The sequence below is a fragment of the Dermacentor andersoni genome, chromosome 4 (assembly GCF_023375885.2).
Source record: "Dermacentor andersoni chromosome 4, qqDerAnde1_hic_scaffold, whole genome shotgun sequence".
Classification (NCBI taxonomy): domain Eukaryota; kingdom Metazoa; phylum Arthropoda; class Arachnida; order Ixodida; family Ixodidae; genus Dermacentor; species Dermacentor andersoni.
The window spans coordinates 100,655,274-100,670,400 of record NC_092817.1 but is presented as its reverse complement, the minus strand read 5'-3'; the positions used below and the strand labels follow the sequence as shown (position 1 = coordinate 100,670,400).

At 47.9% G+C, this 15,127-nt stretch overlaps 1 protein-coding gene across 1 annotated transcript in view; it reads right to left on the bottom strand.

Moving 5' to 3' along the window:
* LOC126536546 (hemocyte protein-glutamine gamma-glutamyltransferase-like) overlaps positions 1-11,182 on the bottom strand; it is a 57,626-nt gene extending 46,444 nt beyond the window's left edge. Inside the window, exon 1 of the mRNA XM_050183559.3 lies at positions 11,068-11,182. The gene's annotated coding sequence lies outside the window, so the exon portion shown is untranslated. The remainder of the gene's footprint in view (positions 1-11,067) is intronic.
* Between the last annotated feature and the right edge of the window lie 3,945 nt (positions 11,183-15,127).

Here is a 15,127-nt window from a genome sequence, read left to right as displayed (position 1 = left end):
CTTAGATTTAGGCGCGCACCTAAGAACCCCGCGTGGTCAAAATTAATCCGGAGTCCCCCGCTGCGGCGTGCCTGATAATGATACCCCCCGCCGTGGTTGCTTGGCTGCTATGGCGTTGCTCTGCCAAGCACGGGGTCACGGGATCGAATTCCGGCCGCGGCGGGCGCATATAGATGGGGGCGAAATGTAATAACGCCCGTGCACCGTGCATTGGGTACACGTTAGACAACCGCAGGTGGTCAAAATTAATCCAGAGTGCCTCCCCCCGCTCCGCCCACTACGGCATACCTTATAATGAAATGGGGGTTTCGGCACGTAAAATCCCAGAATTTCAATGATCATTCCAGGGTTCGGGCTCGTAATACTCGAGAATTTAATTATTTTGTGTTTACATTTCATTTTGACGGTGATAGTATATAGTGCTGCGTAGGTTTTATGTGTAGTTTCATAAATACGTAATCTGTAGGTTAGAATGCCTCTTGTCTTCTTTATTCGTGCTTTCTTTTCTTTCGAGGTAAAATTGCAGCGCGCCTGCGCGTCCCTCTTTGTTTGCCTTTATATATATATATATATATATATATATATATATATATTCATTAGATGTGAGGTCGAAGTTAATACGCTGGGTCCGTCCGAAAGTGTAAGCGACGTTCCAGGATGCAATTGCGGATGTATGATAACGGCATTCAATGGGGTGTCACCGCATCAGCCTCGGGGCTTGCGAGGCGTTTGGGTAAGCGCGACGTTGCTACTCGATCCGGCCGGCTTATGCAGGTATACGACGCAACAGGAACGACGTTTTCTGGAGTGTCGATCACTCGGCTTGTTAAGGATAACGAACCGAATTTGCGCGGTCACTAAACGTTTGAACCGCGCACTTTAGGGGCTGGGTGTGGCGCGAAAAACACTCAATTTTTTTTGCCTTAGCAGCACGACAGATTGCAGTCACGCGGCCAGTATTATAACACCGTCCGTTTCAATAGAAATCTGTCAAGAAAGACCGAACGTTGCGGGAAGTTCACGTTTTTTCTCGGTACTCTCGCAATACCCTTAATAGCGCAACGAGCGGGCTTGGCGCCGTGACGATGCGAGAAGGGTCTCCCCCGCAGAAGGCGGCGCAAACTGCGCGTGGGCCACCGCGTTGCTCGCGAAAGAATGAACGCGCATCCTTTTTTGCGCAAGCTGCTGCAGACGGGACGCCGCTGGGCACGCGCACTGTTCAAACAACGGCTCGTGGGTAATCCGACGCGCCGTCGGAAGTGGTCTGTCTCAAGAGCGCTCGTCTACAAGGCGGGAAGGTGCGTTAGTCAATCCACGGGCAAACACCAAAACCACTGCTCTCCGCGGCACGTCCGCCGAGTTTTGTGCTAACAATCGACGCTGGCTATTTTTGGTTGCAACCATCCTCTCCCCGCCAGTACGGTAAAAAAAGAAGAAAAAGGACATTACGGGAGATCCAACGCACTTGTTAGAATCTGCGTCAAACGAAGCTTTCTTAATCGGTTCAAGTAAGTACTATGCAAAGAGACACATGATTTGTGCAATTGTACTTTATTTACAACTTAGTCAATTGTTTGCACTTTTTGCTAAAACGCAAACACAAGTTCACATGGCACCAAGGTATGCGACGTGGATGCGCCGATTACTTGCAGGCAAATGCGACTTTTTGCGAGTGCTGAAGGAAGCAATGGGAAAAGAGGTGTATGTATAGAGAAGTATTAAATATAGCGGTGCATATTTAACACTTCAACACCTCTGACGAAGACGTGGTGAATCATCAAGCCAACCACACGGCCAACGCGACCGCGGAGAGCTCCCGCTTAGTCTGTCCGGCGAGAAAGAAGTAATTCATCTTGTACATGTTCGCGTTCTTCCTCTCCGCACCACAGCTATGTGGCCGACCTCCCGCTTCGCCTGCTCGGTCGAACACCGGTGCAAATCCGGAGGATGAGGCCAGGAAGCTATACCCACGTGCTACACCTAAGCGACTGTAACACGATAGCATTATCATGATTATCAGGCTTGCACAGTTTGCAGGATCGACTCCAGTTATATAAAAACCACATCAAAACCTTTGCGTGGGCACATACCGTGCACTAGTGCAAGGATCGGCCCACCAAGTCACCACCTCTATTGCACAGTCTCGGGGATCGAAACAGTTTTGATTAAACCATCTCCAGGATCAGCCCATCTTGCTCGGCATGAAACCGACTCACGGACAAACACCCGCGGTGGCTTAGGCAAAAAAAGCTTCGCTTTAGAAGATGACAACGTAATTGAACACGCTTAAAAAGAACCTGTTAAATTTTTCTACGGTGACCAAGACAGGGATAATGTAACAACTCGATTCCGATTTCTTTGCGTGCTTTGCTAATGATCCGAGTGGTGGTCCGCGTACAAGATCACCAAGATCGGCCGTTCGCGATAGGGTAATGATAGGAAAGATAGATAATCAAGTAAGATGACTCACTGCGTTATACGAGGCCCATTTTTCGCTCCTTTTTTAAGTGCCGCTCAAGCACACGACCTTTCGAGTGTTAAATTTCAGATGGGCCGAGTTTCACGCTCGAATGGCTAGCTTATTCTGCTGCTTCTTCCTTTCTTTCTTTCTTTCTTTCTTTCTTTCTTTCTGTCTGTCTGTCTGTCTGTCTGTCTGTCTGTCTGTCTGTCTGTCTGTCTGTCTGTCTGTCTGTCTGTCTGTCTGTCTGTCTGTCTGTCTGTCTGTCTGTCTGTCTGTCTTCGTAGTAAAAAACAAAGTACGAGATCGGGTACAGATAAAGAGGTGTCGTTTGATCATACCCATCCAGTGCCGTTCATTCATGCATAGAAACAGAATTCGGCGACAACGGGGTACAACTTCTTCAACCTATTTATACATTTTATTGTACGCTTGTTGTTCCGCGCGAACGCTGTCCGTTTCGAACATCAAAACGACTCTGCTCAATTAGCACGTGTTAAATGAGCAGGGTAATTAGCAGTGCGGAGATCAGTGCGATTAGTACTTTGGCGCAAAGCCGTTCTGTCGCTGACCGTGTGTGATCAAAGAAATAATTGAGCGAATAGCATTCAGGCACCGGAACATGTGGGCCCGTTGCCGTTTGAGACGCCTGCGACCATGCGTGGGGCTGCCAGCCGTTATTTCACCGTCAAAAGCAAACATGTCGAGGGTCACGTCTAGGAACCCCGCCTTATAGACGGAAGCAGCATGTAGACATCACAGTAGCTGGAACGCCCTTCGTGTGGGTGTCTCTGCGTGTGGATTTTTTTTTATTTTTCGTTTTTTTTAACCCTTTCCTTTCTGTCCTCCTTCTAGCCCCTATCTCCCAACCCCAGTATAGGGTATACAAAGCGAAGACTAATATCTGGTTAACCTCCCTACCTTTCCTCTTCATCTCTCTCTCTCTCTCTCTCTCTCTCTCTCTAGACATGACGGGACCTTACGTGAGTAAACAACAATGCACTGTCTTGGCGGTCTGGGCAGCGTGGGCGAAGCGCCGTTTCCTGCCAATACATATACACGTCGTTTGGGAAAACGACCGAGAATCGCACGAGCCTCTTTTCGCTCCAGCCACCGATTCTGCAGCAGCGAGGCGAAGTGTACTCTAGTACAGGATTCGCAAACCAAACCTCTGCTTGTCGCGCCAGGCACGTTCTATGCTCATTGCGCAACAGTTACATGCGCACAGAGTAGCAATCGCGCGCTGCGAGTGCAGTATACGATAACGTTCGTGGTTCGTTCGCGACACAACGGCACCTTCTGGCATACTGAGTATTACGCAGCCCAGGACGTCTGCAACAATCTTCGCTGAACGATGACCTCCTTGCTTGGCGGGACCTACCGCACTCATTTTCACTTCGCGCCGAGAACTAAGATGCGCGTGTAGGGGGAAAATTGCGCGTCGTCATTCCGACAAAGTGCGTAGGCTGATATCAGCGCACATCGAATGTTAAGCAGTCGCTAAAATGATGACGTGAGCAGTTATGAAGCAAAAATAGAAAAATATGCTGTATGAAGACGAATAAGACCAGGGAGGGCTACGCGTGAGCCTAGATCCTGCGGACTGTATACGTTGTGTTGTCGAGCTGCGGCACGTTATACTCGATCGAGTGTCGTCTGGGGGCGCTGCACGATTACAATATACGTTCTGAAAACAACATAGTTCTGGAAACTTTCATAATTTCATAATCGTAATTCATGTTCAAGAGGCCCTGAACTCCACGATGAAGTACATTTACTGTGCTAGGGCCCAATCAGAGGGAACGTACTCCATCTTGGAGCAGACGATCTCTTGAAAATCTCGAAATAGGACAGACAGTTTCTCTCGCAAGAGTGAGTTGCTAGCACACCCGTTGTTCACGGTACCATGCTGTGTGCCGTCTGAGCCGTGATTAGGCAGTAAATGGCTCGCTCATTTGGTAGTTGTACTGATATTCCATAGATCGCATGGCTCCACAAAAATGTTGCTTCGAGTACGGCACTTGTCAGTTTATCACGAAACTAGACTGTTGAATGTGACATGCATTGACAATGTCATCTTGCTAGCCTAAGTCAGTGTACGAACAATTATTGTGTGTTTAGCGGCATAAGGTGCCCTTATCGTTCTTAGGTTTCAGTTACGCGCTTTTTACAGGCGATAGCGTCATTGACGATGAGAGCTTTCATATCCGCGAGAAATGCTGAGTACTTGTCGGTGGGGAAATGGTGAAAATGGTAAAAAAAAAACAATGAGACACATCGCACAGCATAAATGATACACGAAGAAAAAAAAGGAAAGCCCAAATATGCACTGTATACCACTTGCATTCGAATTTGTTGATCGATAGAGGTGCCCAGGAAAACATGACTCTTGGCAATGCTTACTTAATTTGGGTGGTTAGCCTTAGCAGAGACGACTTGTAATTGCGTTCAATATGTTACGCTGTCAGAGCGCGCCGGCTAGTGCCTCCTTTTACTGGTGTTCGAGTAGGGAAGTACGGCCACTGAAGGCTGCAGGGAAAACCGTCCAAGGCTTCAAGTGTCGTCGTTGCCCGCACCTTCGCAATCATTTAAAGAACGCGAGTTTTTTTTCTTCCCCTCTTTTTTTCAAGATCCCTTTTTGAAGTGTGCCCTACAAAATGTGTCCTATGTTCACTTTGTTGTGATCGGGTAGCTGGAGAACCAGACCTTCTCCAGCGCCGCTATCATTCCTGGACCTCCCTGCGCTCCTGTGGTTGTTTTGGGCCCGCGACGAGCGTTCGGCCGCACCGTCGTCAGAGGCATCGGCCAACGCGACTAATGGGTCGCCTTGGGCGCCCCTCGCTGGTCAGACAACGTGTGCTCCCGTGGGCGGAACAGCCGGGCCTGCCGTGGGCGCGGCGGCAGTGCGGCGCGACGCCTTCGCGGGGCCGGACGCGCAGCTGGGACGCAGCGTGGCTGCTCGCGGGCAGCGCACAGCATCGCCAGTTTGACCAGCCGAAAAGCTAATCGCTCCCAGTTCCTTTCTGGACGTGGCTGGAGCATTCGCCCACGGGAAAAAAAAAATTCGCCCATTTGTCTATATTCAAGCGCGACATGTCATTAGCATATTTTGCCGGATGCGGCCGTCCTTGTTCGAACGAGCTCGTGGTGGATCGCACAATATGACTATACATAAAGGCGAACGCATCGTGCCGTCTTCACAACGTCAATGAATTAAGTGCCATTCAACAGTAACGAGCTCGTAAGGATGGCGTGTGTGCAACGATGCGTCCCAACTGTATACTCTGCGCAGTATACACGGCATCATTGAGACCAAACGAAGTGGTTGGGAAGGCGTCGGATTACGCGGTGGCAGTAACTAATTGCGCTGTCCGACGCTGACAGATGACTCCCAGACGGGCACGCTCGAATGAGGACACGAATAGCTCACGAAAGAGAACGAAATAGAAACAAATCAAAACAAGCGGTAATGACGGCTGCAGTGAACGTCTACTGTTATCGCGGAAGAACGACAGTGTCTCGCTTTTCTCAACGGCCGTCTCCCGTTGTCTCTTTGCTTGCAGTAGCTCGCGAGGATGCTGTCTGAGCTCACAGACAGCACGTTTTCCCCCACCGAGCGTGCCGTATAGATTGAGGAAAATGAGCAGATTGGTCTCCGCGATTAGTTCCACAACACGAACGGGCGCCCGACGCCGCGGGTGGCACGGTGCCACCGCATTCCGCGGCTCCGCGTCGCCATGCGTTGCTGCCGGCGCGGTGGCGGGTTGCGGAGGCGGTTGCCCTGCGTCGTCGTCGTCGTGTTCGTGTGTTGGAAACATCATGTAACAGGATAACCAGGAACCCGAATTCCTCGAACCATCTCAAGTGTCCACGTGTCTCGTTTCGCAGGCAACTCATTCTGTCTGAATTAAGCGGGCAATTGCTCGGACTGTGCGCGAACATATGTACTAGGCGCTTTCTCGTGGATGACGTCTGGAGTTCAGTGGCGCAATGCAGCTAGAAGAATCGCCCGTCACTGTCGGGAAACGTCTTCGAGTCGAGTCAAGCGATATGTTGCTACACGCGCTATTTATTCTCAGGGTGCGTTTTGTTCTGCCAGCTTTTTTTTCCTTCATGTCATTAACATTTATTTTTTCTGAAATGGAGAAAAGCCTGTCAGTTAAAGCTGTCAGTTGCCTTACGGCATCTGCCTTACGGAGTACCAGCCACTGCTCTTGCCCTCGTCTGCCGCCAGGACCGGCCCACATTTTTGCTAACGGACGCGGACATGAAAAATGCCGACCGCTCAGTGGCTAACAGCGTCGCTGTAAAACTAAATCCACTTAGTGCAACAAAATAGGGAGCCCCTCCACTGTGTTCAACATTACCACATGAAGACCGAATATTTTAATAGTACTGAAGCTTTAGGAAGACACAGAACAACACTACGGCAGCGGAAGGTTAAACTGCTGCTTTCCATCGCAACCTGCACCATGCTTTACCTGTCGCTTGCAATACTTTGATTAATGGCAAGGCTTTGTAAATGTGCTTATAATTGGAATGTGACCACTATATTTTCTTTTTGCGCATAATACTATACGGGCGATATTCATTAACCAGATCACCCACAAGTATTCGCATTATTCTGTCAGCAAAAAATGACTCAGTGGAGCGAAAAATTCTTGTACCAGGCACGGATTAAATTCATGGCATTTCTTACCGGACACTCTCTGAAAGTCTACCGTTAGGTCTACAGCCGAATTGTTCTGTGTGTCAGACCATGAAGGCCAATGTGGCTTTTTTTAGAGAAAGTGAACTGGATATGCGACTGTACTAACATACGTTTCCATTACGAGCAAGATATGCTAACCTTTACTCTCGGCAGCTCCCCCCCCCTCCCCTCCCATTCTTCCACATCACGGATAAAAAGTCAATGTTTAACAAGTGCTAAGCCAACAAACGCTACAATTTCTCAATTCCAAAACAGACACATGCATATAACAAAGTTATTCATTCAAGCTGTGGCTCGTCATGCTAATCGTCGTTCGTAAGCCACAGTTCTCGAAAAGTCGATCGCAAGCGTTCGGAATGACTGTCGCACGTGTTACTTCGCTATGCAGAGACAATGGAGACCAGTTAGTAGAAGCATATACAGCATCACGTCAGTCTCACAGGAGTGAAGCAACAGCAGGAGCGCGTTATGCAGCTCGACGCAAGCGGAGCGAGAAAATTAGACGCGTCACTTTGCGCGCGCTTCGCGGAGGACTAGAGACGTTGCAGGCCCTCGAACGCCTTGTGCAACAGGAAGACACACCTTTTTCTTATGCGTGTAGTAAGATTACCCGGAATAATAAGCACGAAGCACTTCTCAGAGAGAACGTATGTGAATGAGTGGCCTCAATACGCATCGCGATGTGGCGTCAACTCAGTGTAAATGACATAAACGCGTTGTGAAGAGATTATGAAAACGCTTTTATTAGACGAAACGTGAGTTCTCTTTCGCTGTCACCTTTCCATTGGTTTCACTCTCAAAAGCAAAGAGTATCATAGTTCTTTGTCGTGCTCTCTCGTAGGTTTGCGCGTGGGTGATAAAAACGCGCATCATATAGATTACGTCAGAATAACTCACAAGGTATAGAACTATGACACCTTAATAATGGAAAAATTAGAGCTTCAAAAGGACATGTTACCACATAAACAAGCTTTGGTTTTGTTTGCGAAGCCGAATTAAAAACGGTCCTATTCGTGAAACGGAAGTTTTTTTTCTTTGTTCGATTTTTGACAAGCGAGTTCATGTTAACGCGTTTGTTTCGATCTGCTCATACATGAATTATTATTTCTTGGTTTATAGATATAAAAGAAAGGCAATGTGCTATTGCATAGACGGATAGCTTTGCGGGTAAATATTGGGCAAGACGTGAAACGGACTTCGACTTCGAAGTTTCATTATACGAACCCTCTTTGCTACTTAAAGTACAGACCCTGTTTGGCAGCTCAGAGGTAGTAGACCGTACCAATTTATGCTTTTGACAAAACAGACAGACGTGTTTGAATAATCTCCTTTTCCGAAAGCAAGAAACGAATGGAACTCCCTCCCGCAATGATATTCTTGTGCGAAAACAATGCCCCCCCCCACCCCTATATAGGCCCTAGAGGGCTGCCAGCATAACTAAATTAAATGAAATGCAGCGGAACTCCGACCATCGCTTGTTGTTAGTGGACACCGTTAAGTATATAGGCCTGGAAACTACCACACAACATCACGCCACGGCATTTTGCTCGACACGGGCAGACAGTGCGAAGATCAAGCCTGCAATTATTTCGAGTTTGTTGAAGTCTTATCTGGGTCAAACCAGAGCAATGGAAGAAAACAAGCAATGGGAGAAAACGCCAATTGCAAGCGGTTATCTTTCTTTTCCGTTTATTATTATCATTATCATTATCACGATTATCATTATGGTGATAGGAGAGATACCAAAGTATAAAGCCGATCGGTGCAATGTAGCTTAAAGCAAGCTTCAAATTTTGGTGCACCAAAATTAATTTTACATGATCAACTCAAGGTTCTTAGCTGCGCGTCCTTAGTTGAGCAAGTATACTAGTGGGACATTTTCTAATTGCGCCTGTTTTTCACATGATGGCTAAAAAGAAACGGTTTGTGAAACTATAAAGCATAAGCATGATATTGATGTTACTTTAAGGAGAATGGTTAAGGCAGGATAACGTACGTCAAACAGCGTTTAAAACGACACTGCATAACGTAACGGGGAAGAAAAGGTAAGCCAGCAAGAGAGAGGTGCCTCAGGCAGGGTAACCAAAATTTCGATAGGTGAACTTTGCCAAAGCAGCTGCACAAAGAGAGGCGGTTTCACTGCCCTATCGATGTGAGGCCAGCTTTACCAAGAGGCGTCACCTTGGTTCACCCTGCGTGCTTCTCTGCATGTCTTCCATCTTTCGATGTCGACAAATCCCGGCTCCGCACTGCATTTTCTAAGACAGCTGACGCAGCGTTCACAGCGCCTTGTATGTTTAAACCAGCGAAGTGGACACGCACACGGCTGAAAACTTAGTAACATGCTATAGCTATGTAGGTGAATTGGTCTGGACGGAATGACACAGCAGTCTTGCCCGGGCTGCTGGACAGATAGTGCCCAGTACTGGGGCCCTATGACGTAAAACTATTCCAATATGTTTTTATTCCAATCTCCTGACATCATATTTGCGTAACGGCCGACGCAAGCATCGGGAGGTCACCCGCAGGGTTGTGTGAACAGACCAATCAAGCGCTCTCCTCGTTCATAGGAGGTCACTTTTGTTTGCTTGAAAAACGAATAACATTGCCTGCACTGAGTGGCTTGTCTCATCTAATTTGGTGACAAGAGGTGACGAGCACGCTCAAGTGAAGAGGAATTCGATGGGGCCGAGCCAGTGCACTGAAAATCGATAACCGGATGAAGGGGATGGTGCTGGCGTCTGCGATTGGTCCGCTTTCCCTTACTTAGTTTGCACTGGCTGGTCGGAAATCGCGGCGGCATGCAACGGAAGCTTAAGAATGACGCTGAAACGGATCCTCAGAAAAGAGGAGTTGACAGAACGAGGTCGTAAACGTGCCGAAAGTGCTCGAAAACGTTACACGGCCACGCAAAAAGTTTTATTATACGCAAATAAACCCATGCTCTCCGGCAGGTGCGAGTCGCCAGTGCCTGAACGATTGGTGGCAGCCATCTTTTATTCCTTTGGGAAAGAAGCACCCTGCGGCTATACAAGAAAAAATTCAGTTTTGTTCGGCATATGAATGCATCTTTAACGCGTACACGTCACTTTGACGCGGTGAGTTATTGCGGTTTTTTGACGTCGCGTGACAGGCAGGTGAAGTAGGTGCAGCCCGAAAACTTTTGACCAATAGCCGGGGGCTAATGGCGAAAAAGGGTGAAATCAAATATATATATATATATATATATTTGTCAAATCATGCATAATCAGTGTGTACACGTCATATCAGATAGGGAGCTGTCACGGTTTTCGTGACGGGGGACAGGGGAAGTAGGGGTGGTGCAAAAGAGTTTGTGACCAATCTCGGAGGGCTGATTGCAGAATTGGAATAGAAAAGTTTGGTATAGCTTTACGTTATAGCATCCCTGGTCAAGACTACAAATAACGGAGCGTGCATTTATTTCCTGGGGATTATATAATAACTGCGCAGTAGAAAGTGGACAAGGGAACAAGGTATAGTAACGGGCACAGGACCTCGTCCTTGCATACATGAAGTTCCATCTATGTGACTGTACATATTTTGAGGCGTGAAGCGTAACTGCTTGCATATAATGATGTCACCAACGGTGACCGTATGTTCTTCGGCGACGAAATTACCCTCGACACTAACCAGCTATAGAAACCCTGAGGCACAGGGTCGACACACAGGCACCGTGAGCACGAAGCCAGCAGAAATCACGTCCTCGTCACATAAACTTCCTTCGGTTAAACAAACGAACAGTAAAAATTCATTCGCGTCAAGTGCACTAAACGATCCGTCACGTGCAAACAAGCTCGCGGGCATAACGCATCCCGGGTCCACGTGGGAAGCTGGAGGCCACGCGACAAGGACGGTCGAGTGTTTCGGAGCGTCTCACCTGTGTGTTGGTGCCGAAGGGTGTTCCCGCGGTGTAAGGACGACGCCTGCGCTGCCGGTCGCTCGCCTCCGCGCTGAATGAACGTGCCGGCACGCTGCCGCCGAGTGCGGAGCGTAAGCGCAGCGCGCTCTCTTTCAAGCGGCGGCCCTCTCTTGCGCCACGGTCACGTGCGCGACGCGATGGGTGTGGCGATGCGGCTCCCGGGATGAGCGACCCGGTATCGCGCCCCCGACGTCACAGGTCGCGGAAGCGTCTCGCGGCGCTCGGGACCCAGTTCGCTCGTCGTCATTCGGGCCAAGGTGTTGTCGTTCCGGGGAACATGGCGCAAAACACGGACGCACGCGGCGAAAGACGTAGCGACCGGCGCCGGAAGCGCACGCGCTTGCAAACTTTCGCGAGGAGGAGATTCCGGACTCCCATTTCTGGACGCTCTGCATATGCGCTCTCGCGAGCATTTCGCGCATCGCGGGAAATGCGACACATTCATTCGCTCGTCGGTCGGCGCGCGTCACTGCAGCTTTCTTTCTTTTTACATTTCTTATATTCATTTGTGCAAACCGTACGTGCTTGGGGAAGCGTGCGCACAGGGCACACGTGTCAGTACCCCGGAACCATTACTCAAGGCTCGTCATTGAGAGTGTGGAAGTTCAAACTAAATTTACCCAGCTCCGTTTTCTAGTTGAGCTCTTCTTGCCTCTCTTGTCGTGGCCGCGCACTTCAGGTCATCGTGAAGTCAATGTAAGGAGTGTGCTACCTACGAAAACAATGTACATACGGGGACAGTGCTCGCCTCGATAGCCGGCAGAATCAAAACCACGCGTCCAACGCCACGGACGTCGCGATTAAAATGTAGCTGACGGAATACGCTACCGCTGAGTTAGCTCAAATTATGCGGTGGCAAACAGTTGGAGCTTATGTCATTTGAAGCCGAGGTACACAGTAGAGTCGCGTTCTCACAAAGCAGCGATCTGCAGCTTCAACGCCACTGATTATTCGCTTAACGCCGAAATATTATTTTGCTAATACCTATAAAGTGGAGTTAAAAATGGATCACGTCGAAGTCAGAACGTTCAGCAACTTCGGCTACTAACGTAGCTGACAAAAAAAGCAGGCAAAAGATATAAGTGTTGCCGACTACACGCCAGATTGCAGCAAACGAGAGATAACATTCCCCTGATGTCTGCAACAGACGTTGGAGACGCACCTGAGTTTTCGCGGTGAGGTTAAAAGAAATCCCTTTCCCTCGTCATTTGGCCGTGCCAGTGACTGTCAGTGCAGTGTGTCAACCGCGTTTCAACCAGGGAAAATCCACGTCGCTTGTTCCCCGTATTGCGTGTGCAGCTGCGCCTTTATCGTAAATGTGGGAGCACAGCGGCGGCGAGCTCAGCCCCAGTGTAGGAGACGTCCCGCTCTTCATCGTATCTCGTCTCCAGGCTGCCATAGGCTTGGAGAAGTCACGCCATTACCAAACGTCGGGGCTTAGGGAATTAAACGAACTTAACAAAACGCTTTGGGGAAGAAACTTGTTGAAATTTTCGGTACGCTAGGAAACAAGTTTGTGATGTTGATTCCTGGCTAGATTAAGCCATTTAGCATGTTGGGTGCATGGCTGCGTCTACCCTGGCTGTCGGCGAAAAAGTCATAAAAGCTGAACTTCTGTTAGAGGCTCACTTTTTTTTTCCCATACCAGTGGGCATATTCAAGGTATTAGGGCATTATTGTGCTATATTACACGATAATTAAAATATAGAAATGTAATCACAACATGACCTTCGCAAGGATGGAAGCAAGGAGAGAAGCTCACACTGATTTTATTTTCCTCTCTATACGGCTTTCTGTGCGCCAGATACAAAGAAGAAAGAGATTCCCTCCAAAACCATAACGTGCTTGACACGCGAGAGTCGGTCAGCCATGACGATTCTCGAGAAATTTCCACCCTCTCCAGCTTCGGAGAAATACTTTAATATTTCATTTCTCTGCACAAGCTACCAGGACGGCGCGGGGAAGTCCCATGCATTATAGCTTGTTTGTTAGTTCTTGGTGGAACGCGGAACCGGCTCTTTGTCGGATGGTAGTTGTGGTAGATTGCAGATATCACCTTAACAAAGAAAACATTGTTTGCGCATGTGTCCTTCTATACACTAACGATTATTGGGCATCGTTGGGCCACTAATGTTCAACGCCGCCCCCCCCCCCCCTCCTTATAAAATGGTATTCTTCAAAACATTTTCACGTTACCAGAGCTTGCACGCCGTTGGTTACAGGCTATTCACGTCATTGGAGAAAGAAAACATAACTGCAGTCGCAGCGTTAGAAACACATTAGTTATGTATATTTGCACGAAGCATTCAGTTACCGAGCGAGAAAGTGGGCTGGTGATAAATTCTTGCCATCTCGCGCTTTTGGAGAACTATGAGCCACGTTTAAAACAGACCTCAACAGATATGCTTTGGCATAGTTTCACTGAGAAGTTAAGGTGGTCTCAATTTGGAACGCGAGGCGTTGCTATTGCAAAAGACGAACAGATTTATTCGCAGAAAAATAATTTGCAAAGCCACGTTGTAATTCCTGCTTTTTCTTATGGCGTGCAATCGCAGAGAATGCAACTTACTGGACATTCACCTTAGGCAGATACTTCAAGTAAAGAAGCATTTTTTGAACCGCATCTTAACAACAAAAAGGAATTCGCAATTTGGTCACACCGTTAGTAGCATTAAGCTTGCAATTCCCGCGCAAACTCGACAAATTATGCCGCCACACTGCCCTCCATGGACGCTGTCGCCTCTACACATACGACAGTTTACCCCTGCTATAGACTCCCAGAAAGCTCTGCCTCGAGCAGCTGTTTTACAGACAGCATTGGGCGTTATGAAGCCCCCCCCCCCCCCCCCCCCCCTGTAACACTCGAATGCGACACATATCTTCACTGATGGCTTCTGAGTACCCCTAAGATCATCTTGTGACTTGCTTGTGCGATCCGCAGGAAAAACGTTACCATATCTGAAAAAAACAACGTCATCGATGTTAACCGAGCTTTGTGCAATCAATGAAGCGATCAGATGCCTATTTCTACATCTTTCACGACATTCCACCATCTTTACGGACTCGAAGGGCAGCATTCCAAAGTTAGAACAAGAGAAAAACCAACTCCAACTATCACCTGGCCTAAACGACATTGCATACTTGCACCACTTAGCATGTAAAGTTCGTTATCTCATAACCTTTCAGTGGATCCCATCGCACTGCGGTATATCGGGCAATGAAACAGCAGATGAGGCGGCTCGTGAGGGTCATAACTAAGAAAATTCACTAAAGATATTTTTCGCACAAATTGAGGCATCGGTATTGGCAAAGCAGTTTGTTCTTCAAAAGCAGAAAAAAAACACTACGAATTTCTGTATAGTATTGATCCGAAACTTAAATCAAAGCTTCCAAAACAACTACCCTAGGGATCAGAAACACTTTTTACCATCGACTACGACTTAAAGTGACGTAGACAAACAGCCTTCTCTGCCGGCTTGGTCAAACTAAAAGTCCACGTTGCGACTACTCTGGCTCTGTAGAAACAATCGGCCATATTCTATTATATTGTAGAGCGCACAGGCATGAAATGGACATATACACGACAGATATGGCAACAATCTGTGAAGCCCCTCTGACACCAAGGCACATATTAAGTCCCTCGGAAACTTCATTAACGCAACGTTAAGCACTCGACGTATTAATCAATTACCTTCAATAAACTGGCTTTCTCTCAAAACTCTAGCTGTTATTCAGGATTTTACATCGCATAAAATGTCAGCAGGGAAGTCAAGACAACTCATATATTCGTACAAGTGGGAGTCAAAAGCGAAATGAAGGCATCAAGTGTTTTCGTTTTCTTTCTGCTTTCTTTCTTTTTATTCTGCCTTTCACCTCCTAAGGCCTTTCTCTTCCTACTCCTCTTCGCTTGCAAAGTAGCATGTAGGCGAATACTTCTGCTCCGACAAACCTCTGTGCGCCTAAATAAATGTTTTCTGCCTCTTTCTCTGTCTTAATGCGCATATTTTCGCTAGGAATA